Source organism: Egretta garzetta, unplaced genomic scaffold, assembly GCF_000687185.1.
Source record: "Egretta garzetta isolate BGI_Z169 unplaced genomic scaffold, ASM68718v1 scaffold68, whole genome shotgun sequence".
Lineage (NCBI taxonomy): Eukaryota > Metazoa > Chordata > Aves > Pelecaniformes > Ardeidae > Egretta > Egretta garzetta.
The window spans coordinates 147,276-173,862 of NW_009260774.1; the positions used below are offsets into that span (position 1 = coordinate 147,276).

At 42.3% G+C, this 26,587-nt stretch overlaps 1 protein-coding gene across 7 annotated transcripts in view; it reads right to left on the reverse strand.

Moving 5' to 3' along the window:
• The window catches only part of MDM1 (Mdm1 nuclear protein), a 107,954-nt gene extending 82,183 nt beyond the window's left edge, over positions 1–25,771 (reverse strand). For 6 of the 7 annotated variants that reach the window (XM_035901662.1, XM_035901663.1, XM_035901665.1 and 3 more), the window contains exons 1-2: positions 10,405–10,511; positions 2,069–2,202 (exon numbers count right to left, since the gene is read on the reverse strand). The gene's annotated coding sequence lies outside the window, so the exon portion shown is untranslated. Of the gene's footprint in view, positions 1–2,068; positions 2,203–10,404; positions 10,512–25,667 lie in introns of those variants that run through there. The other variant, XM_035901664.1, reaches the window with a different exon arrangement.
• Between the last annotated feature and the right edge of the window lie 816 nt (positions 25,772–26,587).

Here is a 26,587-nt window from a genome sequence, read left to right on the forward strand (position 1 = left end):
CCCATCCCTGGAAACGTTCAAGACCAGGTTGGTTGGGGCTCTGAGCAACCTGATCCAGTTGAAGATGTCCCTGCTCATTGCAAGGGGGGTTGGACTAGGTGACCTTTAAAGGTCCCTTCCAACGCAAACTATTTTATGATTCTATGATCTTCAGCACTCTGTCCTCCTCCATGTTGTTGCTTACGGTTCCTCATTCTGATATTTGAAGAAGATATTTCAGGAAATATTTCAAGAATTGACAAACTAGGATTGATCTTTGACTTGAGATGAAGACAGGAGATGTGATTCTCCTTCAGAAGATCAGACAAATGTACCTCTACCTTTAAACAAATAAAAAAACCCACAAATGAACACAACAACTGTATACATTTTTACACACTGAAAGTACTTAAGTCTGGTTTCAGGTGCAAGCCTTTCATCATGCACAGTTGAATCCATTTGAAAAGTTCTGAAGAAGTAGTCTAAATTTGGCCACATAGTGGAACTGTGCAGATGTACTGGGTTTTGATAAGTATTGAACTGAATTTATGCTGCAGTGTGGCTAGACAGACTGACTCCCATGGAGTTTCATAAGCAACATCTTCTGTTTTCCACCATTCCTTCTTGCCAAAGGAGACAGTTCCCTGTGCAATTCCTCATAGCATTCAAAGGAATTCACAACAGAAGCATGAAGTCTATTGTATACTGAGAAAAAACAGATCCTTTGTGCCATAAGGTAATGGAGCATATCTAAAATAATACAGCACAAGCATTAAACTCAGCAAGAAAAATTCTGTTCTGTTACCACCAGCTTATTGACAGAAAATGAGGCAGAAAAATTTGGCCAAGCATACTTCTGTATTTTCTTCATGCCTGGTTGTTGTGTTCAAACAAAGGCCTTCTCTTTTCCACACAATATAAATGCTCCTTGTTTGAATCTAGAGTTCATAACTTAAGAATTTGTTCCTAGGGAAATCGTTTTATTGTTGTTACTAATGCTACTGAGAAGAAGAGGAAGAAAAAAGTGTTACTAAAGCATTTAGGATTCTGTATTCTACTAATACAGTGAGAAAGAGGGGAAACATTAAAGTGGTGAGATGGTTTTGGAGAGCCTGGCCAGCAACAGCCTCTGCACCATGCTGGCGTGCCCAGCTTGACCTGGTAGCTGCTTTTGCAGTTCAGGGAGGGCAAGATCTGCTTTCTGCTCCCCTCTGAGGACACAGAGGGCCCAGAACCAGCAGGACGGTCAGCAGCAGTGGTGTAAGCAGGCTATGGTCCAGCAAGCAGGATTTTGCAAAGGAAGGGTGGGCAACCAGACCACGGGGCTGCCATTCTTCTCAGCAGGCAATGCGTGGTGGGAGCTGCAAGCAGCCACAGGGCCACAGCCATCTGGAGGGAGAACCAGAACCTCCTGTGCCTCTGTTGCTGTGAAGCCCATGCTGAAAGGAGGGGAGAACATACCTTCAATTGCTGCACCCCCAAGCATCCTACCTGGGCCCTTGCACCCTCAGGTTGAGTAGATAAAGATTTTGCCCTGAGGAGCAGATGTAGGTTGTTCTTCAGCCACTGCTGTGTCGTGCTGCGCTGTTTGCTGTAAACTTACATTCAAAACAGAGCTGGACTTTTGAACTGGAGGCCCCCAGGGAGTCAGAGCTATGTACCATTACTAAATTTAGACACTTCTGAAGTAGAAAATGGTAAAATGTTTTGCAAATCGCAAACTTTTCAGGATGCAGTGCACAAGACTTTTTCCACACAGCCTGGCTGCTACGAACAGATGATTGGAAAATGGGCAATCATTAATCTCCTTCTGGAAAGACATATAGATTCCTGAACTGTTCACAGATGACTTCAGATACATCCAGAATGAAAGGCCTGATTTTTCTTCCTGGCTCCAGTTGCACAGAGCATTTCACACTGGCATTTCTGCTTAGGAATTGCTGTTCCCCAGGGAGGCATTTGAATCCTCTGCAGAAACAGATGAGTCTGTGTAAAAGCTGCTGCATTTCCTGACAATATACAGCCACCTCCTTGAATAAGTCATTATTTCTTAATATCGGAATACATAGTGTTAATTAGGATACCTTACCACTTTGTGTCTCGCTGTGGCATATTTACAAAGATCTGTAAGAAATCTGGCATCGGATTTCTTGACTCTTCCGAGAAAACTCATCCACTGCACTGCATCACAACATTTGCTTCGTGTAAGCTCCTTGAGGTTCACTAGGACAGAGCATAACAAGAGCAACTAAAGGTGAGCTTGGCTGGTGAAGACAAGCAAAGGTTCATCTACAGGGCCTTTCTGACAAGCACCACGGTCTCTACAAGTTATCTGTGTATTTCCATGGGTATTCAAAACCATAAGTTCTAAGCGGCTCTTGGGATCTACAAACTGGAATAGATAAAAGAGGAACAGAAAAAGCCCAGAGCTGTGCTTTCTCCTTTAGTTTTCATTCATTAACAATAGAGAAGCCAGATGCAGTGAAATAAAATCTGTGTACTTAGACGAGAATGCTTTACTATTTAGATAACAGAATTATTTAATAAAAAAAGGTAAAATCCTATAAAAATGAGCATTTTGCCTCCTTGACGTGGAAGATGTGATTGCAGACTGGTGGTTCAGAGTAGAACTAGGATAATACAGTTGCATGAATTAGGAGACAATATAATTTAAGAAAAAATGTAATTCTGTTGCAACACCATCTCTTGGTTTAAGTTTCACAGCAGGACAAGGGTTTCCTAAGACAAATTTGATAACCACCATGGAGGTTTTTTTCTTTTTTTAATTGCCTAGTTACAGAGTTTGTAAGCATGTATTACAAGGTTAGCCCACTTGCGAGGTATTCTAAATATGTTAGGCCTGAAACTATAGCCTGGGCAATGTACCAGAGACTCGAAGGTTTCTTACAGGAGACTCTGACATGCATCTGTTTCCAACAAAACCTACAGATTAAAATAATTTTTGGCATACAAAAAGGTCCAGGCTAGACCCAGACGGACAATGACCCAGTGTTTTTCCATGGGCTAGTCATTAGGCTTTTTTGTGATTCGATCCACTCGATATCTCTAATGTGCAAAACAAAAGTATATTTCCTTTATTTGCATAAAGAATTTTAAGATATACAACTAAAAGTGTCATATAAGAGAGTTAAGTACTATTATCCTAAGCAACTCCATTGCTGTGTCTTAAATTGATATATCTATATTCTGAGTCAAGGATTTGTTCTCTTTTTAGTAGTAGTTTATATAGTTTTTGTGGGTTTTAAATTATTATCAATATTTTCTGATTTCATCCTCTAGAATCTGCAAGGATTCAGTTTTCTCAGGACTCGGTCTAGAACCTAAATTGCCATGGTATCTGCTCCTCTCCTGTGTGGTCCCAAAGGTAACCTTGAAACTGCAACAGCATCGTCACCCGGTGCAGTAATGTCTTCCTGAGGCTGCAAACAGTCTGAATTTAGCACAGTAAACTGCCTGTTCACTTTCCAGGTGACCACGCATATGCTGTGATTCTGTGGCTAGGGTATAAAATTTGTCTGAGAATAAACAGGCAGTGCTTTTTTACATAAAATATTTCACCTTCTCCAACCTCTTCTCTCCAACACTTTGTTTCCCCTTTTTGCCCTACCATGACCTCTCTGAATCTGCCCTTTTTTCAACCGTCCAGGAGCACATTAACTGGATTAAGCGACTCCTCCTTCAGCCATCACGAAAGGAAGTAGGGTGTTAGAGATCCCATCTGCAGCCCTTCAGGCAGAAAGCCATGCATGCAGGAGGCAGAACCGGGCGACCCAAGGACCAGCTGGGAAGCTGGGACTGGCCGAGTCCCAGCACGGAATTGCTGAAGCCACCTAAAAGTGACCTCTTTCCTTTGAACAAATGGAAGGGAAAGAAGGTGCTGAATAAACATCAGTCGAGCCAAGACCCGAGCAGAGCCTAGCCAAATGAGAGGTGTAATGTAATGTAATAAACTCCTCCTTTGCTGAGAAAAATCACCAGCTAGTTTCTCTGTCAACTTCAGCAACAGTCAGCTATCAATTAGCCATCACTGATTATCCATCCTGCTTTTGGTAACTCCTAAGACAGCTCTGCATAAGCCCAGGTCAAGTCTAGAAAGGAGCATGGGCCCTTCATGGGGAGCTGTGCCTGCCTCGTAGGCATAATGCTAGCTCACTGATTTTTTTTTCTTATTTTATGTCTTTATAGCCTAAATTAGATACATTTCGTATTGCTCATTTTTTTTCTTCAAGCTGAGTGTTCACCTCGGTCTTCCCTGTCTGCATTTTGCTAGATAATTAGCAGCTGTGTGAACCATACTTATGGGATGAAGGTGGGCATGGAGAGCTGGGAGCAAAGATTAAGGCCCCATTCTTTCACCTTAGAAACAGCATTTTGTTTCAGAAGAGCCCATAAGTGTTGCCATGGCACTTGGGGATTGGTTTTGTGTGTTGGGTTCCACGGTGTGGCGACTTACATAGAGCTTCTTTTAATTTCCTGACATTTTCAGTGATGGAGCTAAACTATAAATTCTCGGATCCCTGAACTTTGCTCCTATTTTGTGGTTTGAGCTCCTTTTATTGACTGATAATGATTTTATAATAAGAGAATTGTTTCACTCATTAGCAGTGCAGTGACTGCTGGAGGTCTGTGCCCAGCATAGATTACTTAATCCAAGCTGGCCAGATACTTAAATCAACCATGCATTTTAGCTGTTTCAAATGAAGACTGTTTTCATTGAGCTGTTTTCTATTAATTTTCACTGCCCTCTGACAGCTGCTGCATCGGAATTTCCTTGCTGGAATTAGTTATTGGAATTTTCTATATATGAACAGTTTTTAAATATGAAAGGTAGCTGACGCGGGTGCCATTTGCACTGCCAAAGCAATTAGCCCAGTGGGAAATGAGTGGAGCAGGAAGAATATGGGGGACCTTATGGAACTGAACTCCTGCCATACAAAATGACATTTGACCACACAGTGTGCAACACCCCCTGCAGCCGTGTAAAGCCGTGGCCACCACAACCAACCAAAACTCCTCAGGAGCAGCTCCCTTGCGCTCTCCTGGACCCCTCTGTCACAAAGTTAACTCTGCTGCCATGTATTTAACAGGCCAGATAGATATACCATAGGTTGCAAGGAATAACTGACACGAAATGCTAGTTGCAAAGAGTAAGGCCATGAAGAAGTGAGGCTGCCAGGCTAGGCTAACCATCAGAGCTCTCTCTACCAAGACACCTCTGATGGACCAGTCACTCACCATCCTCCAGCATAGCAAATGGGCAGCTTTTCCACTGGCAGTGACAGCTTAACCAGGTCTCAACATTTCTTTTAGCCACTCATTTCTGCCCCTACAAGACTCCCTCAGCAAGTCAGCAAAGCTCTGTACAGCCGCTCTGTGACCACCAGATCAAATTACCAACGTGGGCTAACAAGAGTTAAAATCGCAGAATCATAGAATCATTTAGTTGGAAAAGACCTTTAAGATCATTGAGTCCAACTGTACCTGTCCACTACTAAACCATGTCTCTAAGCACCTCGTCTACCCATCTTTTAAATACCTCCAGGGATGGGAACTCAACCACTTCCCTCAGTATCCTGTTCCGATGTTTGATAACGCTTTCAGTGAAGAAATTTTTCCTAATACCCAATCTAAATCTCCCCTGGCGCAACTTCAGACCATTTCCCCTCGTCCTATCACCCGTTACCTGGGAGAAGAGATCGACCCCCACCTGGCTACAGCCTCCTGTCAGGCAGTTGTAGAGGGCGATAAGGTCTCCCCTCAGCCTCCTCTTCTCCAGGCTAAACAACCCCAGTTCCCTCAGCCTCTCCTCACAGGACTTGTGCTCCAGACCCCTCACCAGCTTCATTGCTCTCCTCTGGACACGCTCCAAGCAATGCAATGTCTTTCCTGTAGTGAGGGACCCAAAACTGAACACAGTATTCAAGGTGCGGCCTCACCAGTGCTGAGCATAGGGGAAAGATGACTTCCCTGCTCCTGCTGGCCACACTATTTCTGATACAAGCTGGGATGCTGTTGGCCCTCTTGGCCACCTGTGCACACTGCTGGCTTATATTCAGTCAGCTGTCAAAGTTCTGGATGTTCTTGGGAGTTGAATTCTCCTGGATTTTTCAACACAATTCACTGTGCCTCCCCAGTAACAGCTTCACCAGCACCAGTCATACAACAGTGCAGAGGAGTGAGAAGGCCAGGAGACAAAAAGAGCTGCAATTTAATTAAAGCCATCACTGACAGCAAAGGAAACATCTGTGGATCCACGGCATCCACACTGACTGCAGAATGACCAAGCCTTGCTGGGCACTTGTCTCTCTCTTCTAACTACAGACAGAGCCTAGGAGACCTCCTCAGGCTGAACACCTCACTTTGATATGGTTAGAGTCAGATTAAAAAAACCCCACCCAAAACATCTCTGGGTCTTTGGTGTGAAAGCACCACATCCTGATACCTCGTTTGCTAACCATTTTTCAGGCTGTCAGGCACTTCATTTCTGATCATGCATCTATCTTGGTGCCCCCTCACTACCTACTTTTTTTTTCTCCCCATCCTTTCAAATTGTATTTATTTTCACCTTTTCATTTGCTCTTGCTTCTGTTGTACTTCTTTTCTCCATTCTTTCATGTCTTTTATCTTTTCTTTTTTTTTCTCCGCTGGTTTCAGCTTTATGTTTCCGTACTTTGTTTTCAGTGCGCTGCTGCCTCGTGGGTTGTCACAGTAACACCTCGTAAGTAATTAGCTCCTGTGCTCTTCATCGTACTGTTGGGTAGAGATCTAATTGGCCTCTCAGTTCCCCCGCTACAACTCCATGGCCAGGCCAAAGACAGCCTTGGTTGTCCCTTCCCCTTCGTGCTGACGTAGCCCCAGAGCCAGCCAGCTCCCCACTTCGGTAGCTCTTCAGAAATCTGCATTCCTCAAAACCTAATTTGGAGCTGGCAAGTCCAAAGCTGAGCGTCAGCAGTTGGGTGAGCACATGATTTCAGGCTGGTGTCACTGACTTTGGGGAGCTGCATGCGCCAGAACTGCCCTTGGGTCCTCGGCACCAAAACCTCCGAAAGATGGAAATAGAAATAATTCTGATAATTGAAGTAAGGGATGGCTGGGAAGGAGGGGGGAGGAGGAACAGACATGCTCCTCAGTGTTTGCCAAGAGACAGCTTGCTGTTCAATCTGGTTTATAACCATTAGCTTATAAAGAGGTACTTCTCAGCTCTGCTGTGCAATAACACCGAGGAGTCAAAGCCCTCCAAGTTGTGAAGGGCCCATGCGCAGCTTGTGGTAACCAAACGGTGCACTTGATACATTTCCTCCAGGTATTGCCACACATAAAATACATCCCGGATTGTTTAGTTCCATTAAAGAAAGCAATTGCGCTCTCTTCATTCAGCTGGACTGGCAGGCCAGCGCCACTGTAAAGGAAATTCATCTCCAGGATCTGCACACGACAGAACTGGCTCCCCTGTACAATAAAGCTTACGGCAGCAGCATTAGCTGCGGTACCTTTTGTTACATTCTGCTTACACTGTACAATATTGGGTAACTTGATATTTCTCCAAGTGACATTTAAATTTAAGTCCAGAAGAAAGCTGATTGTCATCTTTTGTGAAAACATGACGTGAGAATTTTAGACCCCTGTGTCACTTGATGTAAATCAGCTCTGTATATAAAAAGCTACTAAACTACCCTCAGACCCTGTAAAGGCTGTAATTTTCACATAATTTTGGTGTGATTATTGTTCAGCCATTTATGTGTGACTATGATAAACATACCCCTGTGGAATTAGTCCATTTAAAAACACGTTTCCATGATCAGCCTGCCCTTCTTAGCCCTTCTTGACCCCCACTTGGTAATTTCTTCAAAGTCATTTTAATCATGTTTTATCATTACAAGGCTTCTTAATAGGACAGTCCAGCCTTCCCTTCTCACTGCATGAAACGCTGCTGCTGGAGCTTGATTTGCATGACCTAAATGATTTCTGCAATCACTGCTCTCCAGTTGTTTGTCCTGGAGGGACAGTGAAGGATTATACTGTTTTAAAAGCATTTCTATTTAGCAAATACCTCATTTGCAGTAAGACATCAGCATTTACCATGTTCATAATGCAGCTTGTCCTGCTAATAAATTTCATTTCTGCTTCAATTTTCTTCCTTCACAGAAGACCAGAGACAAAGATTGCATAACTGAGATCCAAGCGCAGGTAATAATTCCTTACCCATTAGCTCTCTAACTGCAGAGCTGTAAGCTCTCTCAAAACAGTTAATCATCAGCTTGCACCATCCATCCTATCACAAGGACCCCACATGAGGACCTCAATATCCCTCTGCATAAACAGGGAGGAAGACCACTCTGCTGAAGCCTTGAAGTTCTCTTCCTCATGCCGCCATTCCTTTCTGCCTCAGTTTCCCTTCACTTAAAAATAAAAAATAAAATAAAAAAGAGACTTTCAGCATCACAAATACTTTGAAACTAACGATGGTATTTCTTCTCTTTGAGGGACTGATCCAATCAATATCAATCTCATTATGGAGTCAAATCACTCCTAGTTCAAGCCCATTTTGGGGATAGGGAAGAGAAAAACTGTGAGGTGAAGTGAGGTGAAGGGACGGTGTTCAAGCCTTCTCCAGCTGCCCTCCCAGATGGGCTAATTCTCAGTACCAACAGCTAATGGAGGTAATACGTGCTAGGCCAGGAGCTATTAAGTTCATTTCCTTCTCTGTCACTACGCAGATGCACTGAGGAAGAGTTAGATGAGAGGAGGAAGGGTCTGAAGCTTCCCCATCACACTGCAGCTGTGCAATACAGGAGGCACGATTTTCTTTGTAACGGTAAGCTAAATGAAAGTTTGAGTTGATTAATGACCACAGCAGAAAAAGAACCCATAGCAAAAGCATTTATGAGTCACTGTATACCTTCCAGTCCGGCAAAGGCTTCTTAAACGAACTACTCCATGCAGTGGTTGCTGTTAAAGGGAGGCATTCATCTTGTGTTATTGATTTTGTTTATTCATACAGGTTCTTCACTATAACCACCAATGTCAGGTCAAAAGCAGCAATAATGGATTTCCACATCTTCTTGACATATGTGTTTCTTAAAGCAGGGTATATCCCTTTGCCACATTTCTGTAATGCCTAGGACATTGATATTGGACCTATTAAGACCTCAAGGAGTAATTATTTTATAATCCTTGTAAGAACAATATAACTCAATGAAATATTGCCTTTTCTCGGCTTCTGTATCTAGACGACGGCAATAGCGTCCAGCTCCATAGTTCTTCTTATAAAACAGGTCTGTTTCTGGCAAAGGGAAATAACTTCTTTGGGGAAACATTTTTTTTTCCATCTGTCGTTGAATCCAAAATCAGCATTTCCCTCAAGACCACCAGCAACCCAGAATATCACTGCTTGGAGCAGAGCGCACTCTCCTCCGCACTGCAGGCCTGCCTTTGCAGGGGATAAAAAAGCAGCAGAGCCCACAGACACTTGTTGAATTCTGAGCATTCTCCATCACCCACCAGGAGCGGTGAGGGCAGCTCGGCTGCTGGCTGCAGCAGGAGCCATGCAGAAGACCTATTAACAGAATAGGCCATAAAGTATCTTACCAGGTTACACAAACACACACACACACAAGTACACACATGCACACACAGAGAAATAATAATGGCCCAGGAGAGAAAAAAAGCAATTTCTAAGGTTTCCACCTTGAAGCGGCACAGGGAGTTAAGAGACAGACAACTCCCCAAAACGCGGCAAATGGCCATAACTTCAAGTCTCACCATTAGCTGGCTGCTTCTCTGCTAAATTTGGATTAAAGGTGGAATCACAAAATCTGTTGTTGAAAAGAGCAGAATCCCCTATAAAGCCAATAACACTCTCGGAGCAAGTGAGGCTCACAGTGAATTGATACAGCCCATGCACCATCAAGCAATACGAGGTGTCATTTACAAAAAACGAGTATTTGGCAGATAACTATGGGTCTGTTGGCTGAAGCAGAAAAAGCAATCAATACATGTTGGCAATATTTACCCACTTATAGTACTGCCAAATGTGAATTTGCAGGAATGTATCGGCTGTTTTGAACTGATCTTTGACTTTGTCTCTTTGCACATGAATGTGGACTGAAACTAGAATAATCCACACTACAGAGAAAGAGATATGGCAGGGGGGTAAAAAAAATGCACAGGGTCACCCCTATTATTCGTTCTTGCCGTAAGAGTCACTGCTGAAAAAATTAGGTCAGATACAATTTCCAAAGGGATTAAGTGAGGTAAATCAGATTGATAACTGAATATGAGTATGAAAAAATTCACTATGCCAGACTTGGTCACCCTTCTACCTGCAATAAAACCTAGATTTTTTTAAAAATTGGAACAGAAATTTTGTATTTTAAAAGAACAAGCCCACATCTGGTACATTACCTGTTTCCAGCTCTCTTGCTCTCCCTTCCTCTCTCCAATCAGGCATTCAAATGCACCCCCTCAGAAATATGGACACCAATAGTTATATGACATGCTGCAAGTGGACAGTAAAGAAGAACACCTACAAGATAGAAATGCATCCTATGGCAATAAAAACTCAGACAAACATGACTTCTGCTTATTTAATTTGATTCATGATTGCTATTACAATTCAAGTGCTATGAAAATTTCACTGAAAAACAATAATAATTTCAAATATCAGGCCATCATTAAGAGCAGCAGAAATGTCCCACTAAATCAAACTAATGATCCATCTCATTCAGTATTCTGTCTTCAATGCAGGAGGCGGAAGATGTTGTTCATGGAGAGCATGTGAGTGTAGACACTTTTTGTGGTCCATTCTTCTCTATCTCCCAACAAACAGAATTACTGTTTGAGGGATCTTAGATGGTGCGTTGCTGCGTATTGCTATTAGCACATTTACTGACTTATCTGCAAATTTGCCTCATCTCTTTTTGTCCTGCTGATACCATCTGCCTCCCCAACCTCCCGTATCACTTCTGTAACACAACCAAGCCTTTCCACCCTCCATCCACGTCCTTGCAAGGAGGGCCCAGCTGACGCAGCGAGACAGACCTTGGGCCATGAACGCCAACACGTGGGTCGCTTCCTGGAACAATGTCTTCTTTCTCGTGCTGCAGAGGCCAAGAAATAGTTTGAAACCGAAGAGCTGGTTTCTGTGGGAGAGCAAAGGCAGGAGAGAAGTGTTGGCCATTTGCAAGTTGCCAACAGAAAGAGGGCTCTCCTGTGGTCATACAGAATTTTTTAAAAATTAAGCAACAAGCCTGAGACATGGAATAAATCAAAGGGAAAAATGGTCATACAGAATTTTTTAAAAATTAAGCAAGCCTGAGACATGGAATAAATCAAAGGGAAAACTAACTATTGTTCCAAGGCTTTTGCTAGCATTTCTAATTGTGGCAAGAAATGAGAAAACTGTCAAGTGGAATCTCTTTGATATGACTGCATTAAAGGATAATTTCCATTCCCTGGATGCATGATCTAACTCCTAATGAAAGGTGTGTCCTGAAGGACAGTATTTGGCCTTATGTGAATCTAATGAACCCAACATCTTTAGCAGTCTTCTCAAATACTCCTTTGTTCTGCAAAGTGCTTTACTGTACTGTTTACATGAAAGAAGCTGTACAAAAAAAAAATGAGTCAGATTAAATGCTCTAGGGCCAGATTTCATCTGACCTTCCCGTGATACCCTAGTAAAAAATTAAAGGAAGGTCTTGTACAGGGAGTATTTCTTTTTACTGCATGAAGGCAGCGGGTCTGCTCCTTCACGGGGAAGGAAACAAGGACTCAGGTCTAACTTCCCTCTGCACCGGAGGAGATACTGGACAGTTGAGACCATCTCCGTATTTCCCCCACGCAGCAAAGCTAGGGAAGAATAGAGCCCAAGGTGTAGCCTTACCTTTCAATAATTTCTAACTTATAAAAGGATTGTGGCTTTCCCTAAAAGGGCGGAGTTGCTTGCAGACTGTGGAGATGAAAGGCATATAGGGAAGGTTGATATGACTGCACAAAGTTGGAAAAAAAATTCAAAATAAAATGAAGCTTTGAATGGATCACAAAGCTATACTGTCGCAAGCAGGTGATGAATTCTGAATAATTAAGAGCTTCATTTCTCTTATCATGCAGATGTATTTATTTTTAAAATGTCCTGCGGTTGCACTGATATCACCTTATACTCCAGCTACTTCTTAATGACAAATCTGCTTAGGTCCCTGGAGGACTAAGTTTAAGACAAACAGAACAACAGGCACCAGGCCTAGGAGGACCTATAGTCGACATGTAGCACTCTGGAAGAACTGCTGCTAGGTATGAGCTCTGTTCAACAGCAGTGCAAAAAGGATTGGCAGAACAACAGTAAGACAGACTTTGGAGGTGCTGTATGATCCCTGGGGAATGAAAAGTATTTCGGAGGTGATTTTTAATTTATTGGCAGAACTCTTTAAATGTGCATGGTAGAAAAGCACATATGTTTCCTGCAGCTCAGTTAATAAATTAAGGTTCTGATTTCCGTGGACATTCACTACAAAGGACTCTCAACCTGTAGATATGGCCAGACTCTACTTAGTGGCAAACCTGATGGGGACTGAAGTTAAGAGCTCTGTGTCCCCTGCTCCTCACGATCACTAAGAGCCAGCTTTAAAGCAGCTTTAAAACTGCTGACTGTATCTCAGCAGCAGAGCAGCACAACCATAAGGCCAGGCAGAAGGACACGCTGTTGCGCAGCATGCTATGTAGCTGCTGGCTCTAATCTGCTTGGGCTACCCCAGCTGGCTTGCACCCTTGCTTTGCCTACCTTTGGGGGCCCAGCCCGGGGCCCCCCCCCCCCCCCCCCCCCCCGAGCTGTGCCTTGTGTTTTCCTGAGCACTGAGGAAGGCAACCAGAGGAACCTCCATGGCCTCGTGGCCCTCGCAGCAATGTCTCTGGGCACACACAGCCTGTGCATTGCCCTGGTCCGCCCTGGAGATGTGCTGGTATGATCCCTAGCAGGACAGCAGGGGCGAAGCTCTCCCCAGCCTGCTCTCACAGGGAGCACAACTTGTCTACAAGCGAGGGGTGGACATGTGGCCCTAAATCCTGGCACCACTTCAGATGCCTGATCTGGTGCCTTCTCACTTGGCCACCAAGGCTTACTAGCATTTAAATGTCCAAAAGAGGCTACAGTGCCAGCTGGGGATCAGTAGATTGCCTCTGAATTTTGGCTTTGCCCCTCCCTAGAACTCTATATCTTACGTGGTGTTTCTGCTGACAACTGCAACAGAAACGCAGCCACCTATCTCAACTCTCCCACGTATTAGAAGCGAACGCTTTCCTGGGCCTTTCAGTTGAAAAAAAACATGTGAGAAGCCACATACAATACCTCATTTAAACATGAAGGGTCACAGATTTTTTTGTCTGAGAACTATTCTGAAAAATTGTTGTGAAATAAATGCAGTATAATGCAATGAGGGCCATGACGCTAAGCTGTTTGCTTTACAAGATGGATGTGTGGTATGAAAGGAAACGTGAGTACAAGGACCAGAAGAGAACAGAAAAGAAATAGTGAAAATCTAATATGCAAAAACATTCCAGAATTGGAAAGAAGGAAATGTGTACAAAGAGGAAGATTGGGAATCTTGCAGGATGCAAACAGCAACAGTAATATGATGAAATGCTACAAATAAGAGATGGAGCCAAGGATTTTAAAGGGAAAAGATAAAATCCAAGAAGCAAGAGAGAGAAACTGATTTCTTTGCCTTTTCCCGTGATTTGTCTTCATGCTGATACAACTGCAACTATTTAGTGCATAGCGTTACTGGTAAATCTTACTCCGAGCTTTCAAGTATTTTCAGATTTGTACTCAGATTTCAGCTGAACAACAGCTGAATAACTTCCAACACACATACAGACAGCAGGTCCAGAAATGAGTATCAAAAGCACCAGGTACCCTCCAATACCCCCAGTACAACAGTTCTGGATGCTGGGGGTATATGCAAGGAATGGACCGCAGAGAGCGTCAGGGCTCACTTGCTCTTCTGCCTGAACATCTCCCATCTGCGTCAAAGGCAGAATACAGGACCAGACAGATCGCTGGTCTGACCTCATAGGGCATTTCTTCTGTGCCTGTGTTCTTAAATCCTTTCAGAAATGTCACATTAGATGACCAAGTAATCTTCAATTTAAGCTCACAACCCTACCCTCTCTTTGAGTTGCAGTGTCCTGTGCTATAAATGCACAGAGGGCATTCAGGAAAGCTTCTGTTGCACTTGGGCAAAAGATTTGCAGGATGGCCACAACGGGCCACATTACCAAGTTGTCTTCTGGCCCAGAGGAATCCTTTCAGCAGGTCGACACCTCAGACTGCTCATAGAGAAATCCTCGTGGGCGCAATACAGAACATGTGGACTGCAGAAACCCAGAAGAAACATTAGATTACTGAGACAGGAGAAAGGGATAAAGCATTCACTACTTAAAATCCAACAGCCAGTTTCTTGCACCCCTTTTGGCTATCAATATAAATCTGAAAATCCCTGCTCTGCTCAAAAGAGCTGCTGGTTAATATACATATGCAGTTTTCATATAGACTTTTCATATATAGCACTGCTGAGTGTCTTTGATTCTCATGTTAATACTTTATCAGCCAGTAGGAAAGGAGCCGACACCATTTTACACTTGGCCCACAGGTTCCAGTGTGAGTAAAGAGTACTCATCATCTCCTACCATTGCACCCAGTAATTATCTTCAGGATAATTAGCATATGTATCCTGGAGATCTCCATCAAGACTCTTTTTTCTATTGTGGACTATAACTATTAGGTTGGATCTCTGGCTGGTATGAACTGGTGTAGCACCCTTAATTAATATCTTTTCCTCTCTCTCTGAGCTGGGCGGAAGCCTTAGGAATAGATGTTGTTAAGGGATATTCGAGGCAGCTGTGAGCTGAAGATCTGAGTCTTAAAATCTGATTCTGCATTCCTTGTGCACTCAGAGCTCTGAAAGTTTTAGCTTGGTCGTAAATATGAGATCAGACCCTCGATTTGTTTAAATGGAGGAATATGTGTTGCATAGAATGCAGGTATCATTAAACTGCTAAACTTCACGCTGATAGAAACATTTTTTTTAAAGACTGAACAAGTGATTTTCAGAGCTTAAAACCTCACAACCAAAATCTGTGATGAAAAAGTGCTTGGTTTGCCATCCTTCTCATTTTAATCGGTATAATTATAATGGATTACTTTATATCACTTAAGTTCACATATCGTCATCTTGCAACCAAAATACCAATGGGCACTTCATGGATCTCTCTCAGCTTGAGAACGGCAGAGGTTATTGTTATTATTCCTCCTTCTCTGATTGTTGTAGCTATCGCCTGTTTTGTGTTTGCTGCTGAGACACGACCACAGCCTACTGTGGCAGGGGATCTGCGTGCAACCTGGGGAGGTGGCAGTGGGAGCAGGGAAGTCGTGTCCCCACTTCGTTTCACTGATAAAAGCCTCAGGATAAAATGTCTGTAAAGCCGAGTGCTTCTGAATGAGCTGTTCAGAGGAGTGGGAGCAGGCTGGGATTGAAGTAGAGCTATTTATCTCTTCCTACAGCAGATTTGTGAGTGCTCACCCTGGAAAGAGGAGAGGCTTCAGAAGCCATCGGCGCTCACAAACCACAAGGTTAGACCAGAAGCGTTAACGCCTTTTTGTGGCAATGCAGCGTCTTTGTAAAAAGTAGAGTAACTTCTGCCTACAGATCAATGCTCACAACATGCATCTCTCAACTTGTGGGGGATCTATCAGTAATAACAACGGGGTTTCTGTACCTTGCAACATTTCTCTGGGTTAAAGTAAGGTATGAATTTTAATTATAATGACGATTCCAGGACAGCTACTTTTCCAGGCACATGTAATCCACTACAGTTATTTCGGTTAATTTTCTTTCTGTAAATAAGTACCACTAGTAACAGCTAGCATGTTGTTACAATCCTCTTATGATCTTTCTCATCACATACACTTATACACAATTGTAATTGTTATCATTACATAGCCCTATATAATTATATATGCTACAGGTATGTGTAAGTATATGTATTTTGTCATTAAAATAATGCGTGTTGTATGCATAAATAAATATGTGCTTTGATATGCATATGCACAAGGGAGTGATGGATACGTTGACATAGGGTATGATATTTTGAGATGCATATGAATAAAAAATTGAGAAATAAAAAAAAGGAGCTATGTTAGTTCAAACTAAATTCCCTGGAGACAAAACAAGAGATAAAATCTAAATAAAAGCAGTATATAAAACATAGCCTAGACATGGATTCTGATGGCAATTCAGCACTATAGATATTCTATCAATATCCAAATTGTTAAAGTATTTTTGAGGATACATTAACATAAAACTACCCAAAAAGAAAAAAAAAGTAATCAACAATAAAACTGTATTTTCTTTTCTTTCCCTCCTAGCATGACTTTGATTTTTACTGTATTCAGATAGATCCCAACATCCAGGAACTGCCATCAGTCCACTTGTTATTCATGGGGAAATACAATAGAACTTGTCTTTCAGTAAATGAAACAGGAACATCTGATATTGCCGGTATACTATCAGCACCTTCTATTTCATTTGGATGCAATTAATCTGGAAATACGGTAAGGTCCCAGGAAACCAATCTTTAAAATATATATGTATAAAAAAGTGCTGGCAGTTACCTGAGCTACGAACTCCGGGGGTGTAGTGACACTGGATGCATAGCTTCTGCCCTTGAGCAGGGGGGAAATGGCAGGACATTTATACGAAGATTTGGGTGACATATGCAGGAGGACAAAATGGTGGATGTGTAAAACGGAGCAAACACACACTGAAGATGTGAAGCTGAGAGGCAAAGAGGGTCATCGTCAAAACACTCCTAGTCAACAACACACAGGCTCTCCCACTCCAGTGGAGTTATTGGCCAGTTTTGAATCTGTGTGGTCACCCTGTGAGGCTTAGAAGCTCCTCACTCTCTAGGTCTCCTCTCTGTCACGACTGCAAGCACAATGATGGCGACTTGTTTCGGAAAAGCTGCTTAATCAGGGAGTTAAGATAACTACCAGGATTCCTCTGTTGAGCGCTGCATCTTCCCAGTGCAACCCTCAGCTGCTGGCAGCTGTTGCTGGCACCAGCCAACACCCAGGTGTAAATAAATGTCCACTACCTTCTGGGGGTGAGGTATTCAAACATAGAAGAAGGCAGGTAACCCCCTAGTCTAGAAAACCACTATTAATATATTGACATTTCACTGTTGTGACTTAATCAAGAATTGTAAACACGTCAGAATGAGTAAGTGATACGCTCGGTTTCAATTAAAACAAGAGGATGACACAGCACTGAGCTGATACTAGCCAGAGATATTTCTTGATGATCTGAAAACCGCACCTATCTACTGCTGATGCTTGGGGCACATTATTTCTGTAGGCTCAAACAATTAGAGATACCCTTCTGAATGATGTTTATCTGACGCTGCTTTCTTCACAGTAAAGACTGTTAATGCAGCAGTTGAGCAACTCCAGGAAGGCACAGCTATCCTGAGATAATCAGGAGCCCGAGGGCTCGGAGGCAGTCATCTGTGTTCTCTGCCCCAATTTCATCGGTATATTAAATTAAAAAAAAAAATTCTGTATGTTAATACATCATGAAGGTCAAACATTTCATTGCAAAGAAGTGTGGAAATTCAAAAATAGGATTCCCAGAGCAATCCTAACCGTATGTTTCCATGTATATAGCTACGGTGCATTTTCCCAAATATATTACTGCTGTCACTCAAAACCTATTGGAAATGTGGACAAATTATTAGGCAACTGATGTCTCAAAAACCACTTAATTGTTCATTTGCCCCCACCTATGCGTTTATGAAGCGTGCGGGTAAGCAAATAACCAATTAGTTCAATTTCACTTTGGACATGTATTTAACAATAGTCTTTGATGGATTTCGTAATTCATGTATGTATTATGTGATTGCATAGATACGACGGGGGAATTAAGGTTAATTTGTCCATCTTACAAATTCCATATAACTACAGGGAATCTATTTGATGCGATACTGGTACCAAACTACAGGACACTGGGTATATGATATGTTTTTAAGCGTCCTTAAGGGAAATGACAGTTTCCATATAGCTTCAGCTGGCAAGCTTTTCGCCACTGATATACTCTGAAAGAAAATGAGATTGAGATTTCTTAGTGGTGTTTAGGATTCCTAATTATGGGCCAAGCTGCCTTGGAAATATACTGATAAACTTGGTATGAGCTGTAACGAGCTGACAGGCATCTATATGACAGAATCGTTCATGACTCTGATGTGAATAGGTAGCTTATTACAGAGCATTTAAAAAATATGTCTCCAGAGTGTAACTTGGACAAGTACAGGCACAGCTTTTCAACACAGGTGTCACGAATGTATGCATGTGGCAAGGAGTCACGACTGACTTCCTCCCTACACTGCACTCTGAGAGAGGCACCTAATCGCACGCTGGCTAAATGAGCAGAAATCCTAAGGATGGAAAATGCTGAGAACGACTAGCCTGGTGAATTGATGACACTCGGTGTTCTCTGTACATTAAATAACATGGGCAGCTCTGCTCACTTTCTGGAGTCCATGTGCCTGTATACTGCAATCCCCACACATGCAGCCTTCACAAACAGGCTAAACCATGCACAGAATGTTCCTGGGAACTAAAATACGATGTTATGCCTGGAACAGGGCAGATACAGGGAGAGCAGGACATGGGCCAACCTGGGAAAGCCTGAAGCGCCTCAGAACTTCTATAAAAGGAAGGATTCCCTCCTGAGGGCTTTTCCTCCATTACTGAATGCCCAAAGACAGACAAAAAAAAAATTCACTTAAAGGATAAAAAACTATTCGCAAGAACTGGCTATAAAATGACTGTTATCTCCAAGGCACTGCTCTTTCTCTGAATCCAAAATTGTTAAATAACATTGTGCTAATCTAAGAGCGTTTTCAGGGGGGAAAAAAAGCTACAGTCCTCTGTTTTTATATCATTGAAGGAGCATAGAGGAATAAAGTTAGAGTAAATGCTGATCTCTGAGCATAAATTTCAATATTGTCAGAGATGAAAGGAAATGTAAAGGCTATCTTGAAGTTGATTATATCACACAACCCCACCCCAGAACTAACTTGCAATCTTTAAACTGCTGTGTTAAAACAAAAAGGGAGACAAGATAAAAGATAAAGAGAAGAAGGGGGGAGGGGGAAAGTTGCTGTTCATAAAATAATGGAATGATATATAATAAAGCTTAGATGAAATTACATGAGTTAGAGAAAGACAGCATCAAATCCATTACTGCAATTCATTGTGTCCTCTCTGGAGTCTGAAACTCCCATAATTTGTTCATTTTTTAAGGAAGAATGTAGAAAACAACAAGAGTTAGGGAAAGCAGGGAGCAAAGCTAACAACTCAAGCAGCAATACCATTAAAAAAACCCAAACAACCTAGAAGTTTTATTTTATGTTACATCATTAAAATTATGGGGACAATCTTTTTAGCAGGGCCAGTTGTGACAGGACAAGGGGTAATGGTTTTAAACTAAACCAGGGTAGATTTAGACTGGTTATAAGGAAGAAATCCATTACAATGAGGGTGGTGAAACACTGGAATGGGCTGCCCAGGGAGGTGGTGGAGGCCCCATCTCTGGAAACATTCAAGGCCAGGCTGGACGGGGCTCTGAGCAACCTGATCTGGTGGGTGTCCCTGCTCACTGCAGGGGACTGGGCTCTAAAGGTCCCTTCCAACCCAAAGCATTCTATGATTCTATGATTAAAATCATGGCCCTGTGTCTTCTTTCACTTGAACTGAATTTGGAAATGCCACACGGCGCACACAGACCAGCTGCACAACTGGCATAGCCGGTGGAGTATCACCTTAGCATGTGAAACACAGCACCAGGGCAACAGGAGTATCGCCTTCACGGGAGGAAACACAACACCAGGGCCACAGCTTCCACTCCGTCTCTATCTTTGGTAGTGATTCACAGGGCTCCTTTTCACCCAGCCTCCTCTGAATGTTAACGTACTGTCTTAGAGCTCAAATTGTAATAAATTTTATGCTGCTCGAGGCTGTAATAGAAGATTCTGTGTAGTGCGGAGGTAGTTAAAAGGCTTGGGACCTTGGAGCAATTCTGAATTTGTAAGAAAGGTTTGGAGAGGACAGCATTTTCATTTCAAATGCGTATTTTTATTGATAAAAATTGAATGTAACAACACAGACATCTCATGGGAATACGGTATTATGCAATCTTCAATTTGAAGTTCAGCAGAACTGCATAGTATAGCAGTAGTAAAATGAAAGGATTCATAAAATAAATCCATTACACAAATAATCTACTCAGAACCTCAGGCCAGTTAAGGAACAAGAAGGGATTTGACCTGTGAGTCCTTCTGAAAGTGACAGCAGAAAGGGTCAAACAGGCTGTAGGCGTACTAGGTGAGAAACCACCCCGAAAGATGGGCTAAAAGGAACGAAGCAAGATGCAAAGAGTGTGGTGAGAGGGAGCGAGAGGAGGCAGAGCGGGGTATCAACGCGTCTCTGCACAGCTCTGATGCACTGATTATTGCAGCACCCATATGACATGAAAAAATGTCAAAACTTTTCCAGATCAGGCTGTGAGCCATGGCCTGTGGCAACTTATTTGGAGATGGTTTGAATACATGGACTCGTCTAAAATCAGCACGTGTGTCACCATAGTCCTGGTTTTACATTGGTTATTTGGGGGATACCAAGTTTCACCAAAGTATTAGCTTCCAGCTCAAGTATACAGTTGGATTAGGGGTAAATACTTCAACGAAATGGCTGTCTGAGGGGTTTGTCATTTATGGACTTGTTAAGAAAGAAGTAAAACAAAGAAATTTTTATCAGCTAGAAAAACCCGCAATGCATTCTTTTTGCAAAAAAGATTAATGGAAAAAAAAATTACCCTGCTTTTTGGCTAGCTTTAAAAGGCAAGGAATATATGTATTCCTTGGTGTAGACTCTAACAATCCTCATTAAGGCCTCTCTCCTGATTGTAGTTTCAGCAACAGCTTCCATGGCCAGAGGAAAGATATGGCAGAACAAGGCCGCATCTACAGAGAAAGTTTAGGAGAAAACAATCTAACTTTATGTTATGAATTAAGTTATGAAATAAGTTATGAACTAAGTTATGAAATAAATTCTCTTTTCTGCGCTGTACATTTTGTTCTTCTGACCAAACCGAGTACCAAAACTAATGAACTGCTAACGTAACTAATGATTTCAAGAGATCCCTGTGAATGCTTTTGGCCCATTCTGTTAATTAAGGCTTGATTCTGAAGTGGACAGAAATGAAAGGAAGCAAAGAAAAATCATATCTATATTTCAGTGTAAATTGCTACGTTAATTGGGATATAATTCTGCTACTGGGGGAAGCAGGACAAAAAACACTGAGTATTTTTAGACCTGTCATCATTAAATATACTTGCTCCTGTCTTAATATTGACGTAAACCAGAAGCGAATATATATTTTAAATGCAAGTATTGCTACATGTTGTGCATCCCTCAAGGACTGAATTTAAGTCCTGGTATAAAGCTCATTAAAATCAACAGTAACTTTTCCTCTGTCTCCAGTAGAGTCTAAATCTGGATATAAATGAGTTTTCTAAAAAAGACTAACAACGAAAAAGAAAAAAATCAAAGAACGAAAGAAAGGTATAATAGTTAAAATGTTGGCACTGACATTCAGTTATAAACACTCTTTTCCCAAGTCAAAATTCTGTACTTTCATGTTCTGGTAAAGCAGAGTCAAATGTAGCTATTTCCCATATACTTCATTGGGATGACCACTACAGTCCCAGTGCTGTCTTTGCTCAGGCTGTTCTATTCTGCTGAATGCATTATTCTAAAATATCTGGTAACAGGAGGAAGAAGGACATTCTCCAGAAGAATGCAGAATTATAAAATGGGGGAAATTAAGCATTTGTTTAGAACTTTATACTGTCATGTGGTGCTTAGGGACACAGTGTAGCGGTGGACTTGGCAGTGCTAGGTCAACAGTTGGACTTGATGATCTTAAAGGTCTTTTCCAACCTAAACGATGCTATGATTCTATGTTATCTAAACTGTGAGCACATCGGTCATCATCAGTTAACTGCTGTTGTACCCAGTCCTTCTACAGAAGACTTTGAAAAACTATCCAGGTATCAGAGGAGCTGGTGATTCAGAAGGCAGTAAGCTTCTTTCTGCATCATGTGCTGCTAAAAGTCTTCTCCTGGAAAAGGAAGGAAGTAAAACTTCTGAAGCTCTGAAATTGTTAAAACATGTGACTTTTTTTTTACGAGAAGCGTTCGCCCATATCCTGGACAGATTCTGCTCCAGGTAATTACATTCCCTCTCTAGTTCCAATTGGATACATTATTCTTCATTTACGCTTTTAAAACACTTATGTTGCTGTGACAATCGTGTTCCTTATCTGATCAGCTGGTTGTCCAATGCAATTTGAAAGATCTTTTCAACACAGGATAAAATAAAGTAGGCTTTTGCTTTTACCAAATTAATCCTCATTTTTAAGAGTTTAAATTCCAGAGCTCAAGGCATTTTCTTGAATCCCTCTGCAATTCAGAGTTCTGTGCTTTCACAACAACCACATTGTGAAAGCTCTTCCTTGCTTTATCTGAAGTAACTGCAGTGATACAGAAAGTAACCTCTTAAAGACAGAAGAAAATAGATTAAAAAATGAGACCCCTGTAAGTAAATGTTGACATTTGCAATTCAGATTGCAGCAGTGTCCGTTCTTCCCCAGCTTAGAAAAACAAAGGCAAAGTTTGCTCCTCAAAGCAGTTATCACGGGGTGGGGAGGGAGACAAATCACAAGATAAAGGGAGGGCTACACTGTATGAACAAGTAGTAGGATTTGGCCCAATGGCAGGGAAAAGGGTTAGCCCAGTAAGAGATATCAGCAGATAAATGGGAAGAGTCATGGAACATCCCTAAGAGATAGGAAAAAGCATTAATCCAAGATAGTTTGGAGGAGGAAGAGGAGCAGAGGAGTGACTGAGGATTTTCTTCAACAATGAGGTAAACATATGGAAAGTGAAAAAGACTCGGGGGGGGAAAAAAAATCTCAGAGTTAAGTTTCAGTCAAGCTTGTGATTAAATGCTTGTTTAAACAACTTCTATTAGCAAACGGCAACACACCTCGAAGATGCAATGGAGAGAGGTTAAGATGCAGAACTGCATAATAGAAGCTATCTCAGAAGTGAAGATGATGAACTGGTAGAACTGATAAAATCTCAGGCTGAAGTTCTACCAAGAGGTATGAAGACACAGAGAAATTGCATCGAGTTTACATGGGAAGACACATCTCTGCAACGTCTCAAGGAGCTATTCAGGCAGTCAGGTATTCCCACTCTACGTGACTAAATCTTCTGAGTGCAGAGAAATACCAAACTAAAATCATGTTGAAGGGTAAAGAACGATAAAGATATCTCACGGATCTATGTCTCAAAAGTAACAGACATTTTTCTTTAGTGTTGCAGATGTTGTCTCCTTATTGCTTTCATGATCCAAAGCACGTTCTGATCTAGTAAATGCTCTCTTGCTGGAACAACCGAGCATCCAAGCTAAGAATCAGCCGCTTCCAGTCCATTCACCAGAAAAGATGAGAACTTTATTTCCTCTCTGAAAGCAAAGCATCCTCCTAGATTAACCAAATGACATTTCTTTTCCCTTCAGGACAAATTTCTAGAGAAGTTCACAGCTAGCTGGCATGGGGCCAGCACAACATTCCCTGGCACCACATGCCCATTAAACTTTGGAGTTTGCTGGCACAAGCCAGCTCTGCATTCTGTCCCAGAGATGGCTGTATTTCAGCAGTAATGAAACTGCAGTACACACACAGCCACATTCTTCGTTCCAACACCCATGCAGCCCCAGTGAAAACAATGCAGGGAAACTTAGAAAAATTGTATGGAGGTGACCAAAGGCCACCCTGTCAAGCTTTTATTAAAGCATCATTCAGAAAAAAATTCCTTTGTTCTCCCCAAACATCTATCAACTCCCCCTTGCCCTCCACTAATTCCACAGAACTTTTTAAGAAGATCTGTCAGTATTTTCCTCCTCTTCGTCCATCGGGGGGATCTTCTATGTTCCTTTGTAGCTGTTCTTCATGACAGCCATGACATGATCAGACAGCTCACTGTGTTAGTGATGAGCAGGCTGAATTAGCTCCAGCGAAGCACTGGTTGTTGAAGTACAGGCAGGCAACTGGTAAATTCAGAGATGGCAGTTACAGCCCGAAGTGGTACAGTGCTTTGGAAAGGTCTACTTGTCATTCAGGTTTATGGGTATAAGCAGGTCTCTTCTGGTTTTTTGTTCGGTGAGCAGGTGGCTGGGTATTTGACCTCCTCCTTTTAAAAACTCAGTGGGCGCAGGCAGGCCCACTAAGCAGGAAAGTCAATGTGGCCGTGTTGTTCCTATTCGATACAACAGCGCTTTGGCCCTATCCCCCCCGCATTTCTTCCGTATTCCCGGTTCTTTGGGGAGTTGCTCTGTCACAGGGGCACCTCCGCACTGGCACAGTCACTTGAGTGACCATCAGCGAGCGGCTCAGGCACACGTGAAATGCTTACCAAGCTGAGCAGAACGAGCCCTGTGGAGTACCGGGTGAGTATGCCTAACAAGCACAGCAATTTCTGTTCACTAGTCACACTGATACGCGTAAAGCTGGTTTAAGAATTGCACTGAGGATTAGCTAGATGATTCACAGGAAAATCCAAACATAAGGGCCCGATTTACATTCAAAGTATGTGGCTGAGAGAGTTGGGAAAAGGGAACACTCCATCTCTTGCTCAGAATGGACCCTAATTGCCTGTTTCTTCTAGTTACAGTGATCAATCTCCAAGCATGTCTATATTAAGTAAACCATATGTGTATATACATGTATCTACACTTCTTTTAAAACACCAAGTTTCAGATTCCCCTGTATGAAACTCAAAATGCCAAGATCTGCTCACGGGAGATTCACCCAGACTCCCAAAGGTCCCTTCCTGTTTTCTTGTTGTGTAGCAAAGAGCAGTATTTGCCCCCACTGCCTATAAAACACAGGGCAATTAAAGGCATACTGTAAAATATTATTACAGTAATGACACACATCTGTTCCCAGAACACTGCTTGTTATTTGTGATTAATCTAGTTCACCGAAGAAAGTTGTGAGGGCAGAGGATATATCCTTCCGTTTGTTCTTTTCCTCTGTACAGTGAATATTTCTGGGAGCTGATAATAATATCTACTGACAGAAAAGACTAAAGAAACAGAAACATTTTTCTATCTGGTAAGTAAACATACTATACAGGTAATAATTGCATGAGATGCTCTTGTGATTTTTACGAAAGAGACTGCATTTCATGTATTCTGACATCTCTCATTAATGATTTTTGCCCCACATAGGATGCTCTGCTGAGAAAGGACTGGTTTCTATGTACTTCATTTCTCACAACCTGAGCTCTCTTGCATTATCCGTCATTTACAGGGATTCATTATCAAAGTACTGCACAAGGGTTTAAGCTGTAAAACACCAAGCGATTTGTCTGGACTTTGGAAGAGATTTTATGACGTTGGGGATTTGCAGCAACACTCTAAAGAAAAGTATTTTTTAAATGCGTCACTTTCTGGATGCTTTGAATCTAGATGAAGCTTTGCTTACCAAGGGCAGTTCGTTTCTCCGGTCATTCTTAGACTCTGTTTGCTCTGAGCTGTAGTGTCTCCCACACATTCATTGGAAGCTGTATGGTCTCCAAACATTTATTAGCAAGGAACTCTCCATGATGCAACTTGGGGAAATGTAATTTTTATTTTTTTTTTTTATCCCTCCTTTTCTATCTCTGTGCTACAAACAGAAAGCCTCTGCTTCCTCTACACCCGCTCTCCTTGCCAGAAGCCTCACTGCAACTTCCTGTCAGTTTTACAGACTCCGCTGTGGACTTCCTCTGAGCAAAAGTTTTATCTGAACGTACCACGTTAACTATTTGCTTACTAAGTGTTTCCTAGAAGCATAAATGCTCGTTTATTTTTAACCTCTGCCAGCTACACCCTTTGTAACTGGAAAATATTAGTGACACTCAGGAAAAAAAAAGTGAGTTGCATTATTTAGGACTAAAATAAGAGAAAGGCTAAGAAATACCATAATTACTTGCAGGCAATGGGCATCCTGCTTTGTACCAGCAGGGCTAATGATAGGCTGTTCACATCCAGAGGCGCAATAATCCACATAAAACCAGTAGTATGTTGCATTTCTAAAACACCCTACAACAATGGATAGAAATGTAAGAAACACTGCCCCGGCATTTACATTTCCAGCTCTTGATGGTCTAAATTAACTTAAAGCTACCGTAACATGCTCTCGATCCAACTTTGAGCTGTAGCTAACGCATGGCTCCTACTGGGGGCTTAACGAGAACTTGGGGAAAGGGGTACGGTGTTATCCCAGTGGATGCACTGCTATGGGGCACAAGGCGTCCCCGGGAACGTCTGACAGGCCTGGAGATGGGGTACAGACCAGGGGCCTGGCCACTGCAAAGGCAACCCTGGGCTCCAGGCTCCAGCTTTCACCCATTTCTCTGGTCC